This window comes from Echinops telfairi, unplaced genomic scaffold, assembly GCF_000313985.2.
Source record: "Echinops telfairi isolate 266 unplaced genomic scaffold, ASM31398v2 ScPeMD7_7400;HRSCAF=8409, whole genome shotgun sequence".
NCBI classification, from domain to species: domain Eukaryota; kingdom Metazoa; phylum Chordata; class Mammalia; order Afrosoricida; family Tenrecidae; genus Echinops; species Echinops telfairi.
Window position 1 is genome coordinate 23,276,638 of NW_022111300.1, and position 2,304 is coordinate 23,278,941.

The following is a 2,304-nucleotide window of genomic DNA, read 5'->3' on the forward strand; positions in this document are numbered from 1 at the left end:
GCTGTTATAGAGGCAAAGGGGCCATAGACTAATAACTCTCCCCAAACTTGTGGCTTTGGCAATATGACACTAACCTCTGTTTATGTCAGGTTTCATTAGATTACACCGTCAGTCAGTTTTAGATACCAGTATGTTTGCTATCTCAGGATGAGCTGAGTTCACTTCTGAACTCTGCTACTATCCCTTACCCTGTCAAAGAATCCTTTGAGAATATAAAATACGGTGGAAGAGGATGGAAGGCTTTGGGGGACCTACCAGTCTCCATCTGACTAGTAAGCATGTTCTCTTCTATACGTTTGAGTTCTACTCTACATTGTTCTCTTCCAGAGAGCTTTTGGTTTAAGGCTTAAGTGCAATAGTTTCAGGAGTTCATCCAGCCTCCATGGGTCTTGAAAGGAAGAGAGAACATCAGGAAATCATTCTGATTTGATACCACAGAATTCTCAAGAACCATCAATGAGAAGATAGTTGGAAGCTTACAGCTTAACCAGTGGTTGTTTGGGGTTTTTTTGGGTTACTAAATGGACAACAGGTATCATTTTATAGAAACAATGTTTTAATTTCCTTGATCTGAAAACTAGATGATGTGATCTGTTTGATTCTCTGGCTCCTTGGATGAAATTTTATTTTCTATTTAGTTACTAAAATTTATTTTTATTTATTTTAGTTACGGGAATTTAGCCTGCTCTAATTACTTCCCTGGCTCAATTCTCTATGATTTCAGAAAAGAGACATATGCACATGGTGAATGCTTTCTTCTACACTAGGTACCCTGGGCACAAGAAACCTGTATCACAGTTCTGACGAGGTTCTTGGTCCTTTTAGGACCTCAGAGATCAGCATCTACTCTGTGATTTTGGTCACTAGTGCCATCTAGTGGTACAGACGTGGAAACTAATGCTTAAAACGTGTGTGTGTTCCATGAGGTAAACTGTTTATTGATTCAATAAATGTATGAAACCACTGGCAGCTTTTTTAAGAAAAACTTTTTTTTCCATTTATCTTTTTATAATGTCATTGAGAACATGCACAGCAGAATGTATACCAATTCCCCAATTCCTACACGTACAACTCAGTGAGACTGAGGGCATGCTTCAAGCTGGGCCGCCATTCTTACCCTCCTCCGAGTTGTTCCTCTCTTGTTAACGTGAACTCCATGGCCCCCAAGGTTCCTATCTAAACTCTGTTTATTGCTATCAATCTGATCCCAGTATAGACTTTAAAAGAGCACGATGCTCAAAGCAGACACTCTTTGCTGCTTAAGCTAAACTATTGCTTGATTGTAAAAAGACTTCAGAGTGTGTGTGTGTGTGTGTGTGTGTATGTATGATGTTAGGGAGGGAGATAGTGCATTTGCAGTTCATTCCACCAGGTCAGAGTGTTAATCAGACTTTCTATTGAGAGGTTCTGAAAAGATAGCATACTAGTATGCAACAAAAGCCTAATTTGTAGCAGACTGTGGTTTTGCCATCACAATAATGCACCTGCTCACACAGCCAGCTCAGTGTGCCAGTTTTGGGCAAAACCCAGCACGCCTCTCTTGTCCTACATACCTGACTCACCTGACCTTGCTCTGTTTCCACGAATGAAGAAGGAAGGACATGAAAGGACAGTGATTTGACGATGTAGAAGAGGTGAAAAACAAAACAAAAAACAACGAGGGAGATGCTGTCAGCCATCCAAACAGATGAGTTTGAAAAATGTTTCCAAGGGTAGTATGGAAGGGGCCAGACCAATTTCAGGGATACATATGGTAGCCAACTAAAAAGGAGGGTGGGGGACGGGGGAAGAAATGGCCGGCCCCACTATGAGACATGATATCTTTCACTGACCCATAGCCCTACAGGGGACAACACTGGAGACAAAGTGTGGGAATTGCGCCCGGTCTGACCCCAGCACACCAAGGCAAAGCACTAAACGCTTGCATCACAATAGCAAGGGAAGCAGAGCAAGGAAGTCCCCCATAGCACCTGATCAGATTCAACCAGAAAACACCCCTAAAGGTCAACAAACAGACCTTGAACTATTTACAGGCTTTTCTTTTCTTTGTTATTGTTTTTATGTTGTTGTTTTGTTTTCTTTTGTTGCTTTCTTTTGCTCTGTCTTGTTTTTGTGCATATTATTAACTCTGCAGGCAGGTCTATCTAGATAAGATAGGCTGGATAAACAATCTGGAGGAGAAAACAACGGGACTGATGGTTCCGGAGGGACATGGGAGAGAGGGAGGTGGGGGAAAGGAAGTGGTGTTAACCAACCCAGGGACAAGGGAACAAGGGATCCAAAATCACTGGCGAGGAGGGTGTA

General features: G+C 42.1%; 2 protein-coding genes across 3 annotated transcripts in view; one reads left to right on the forward strand and one right to left on the reverse strand.

Moving 5' to 3' along the window:
• The window catches only part of TPGS2 (tubulin polyglutamylase complex subunit 2), a 33,706-nt gene that overhangs the window by 12,387 nt on the left and 19,015 nt on the right, over positions 1-2,304 (reverse strand). The gene's annotated exons all lie outside the window — the stretch shown is intronic.
• Positions 1-2,304, forward strand: part of KIAA1328 (KIAA1328 ortholog) — a 294,794-nt gene that overhangs the window by 1,736 nt on the left and 290,754 nt on the right. The window lies entirely within an intron of this gene.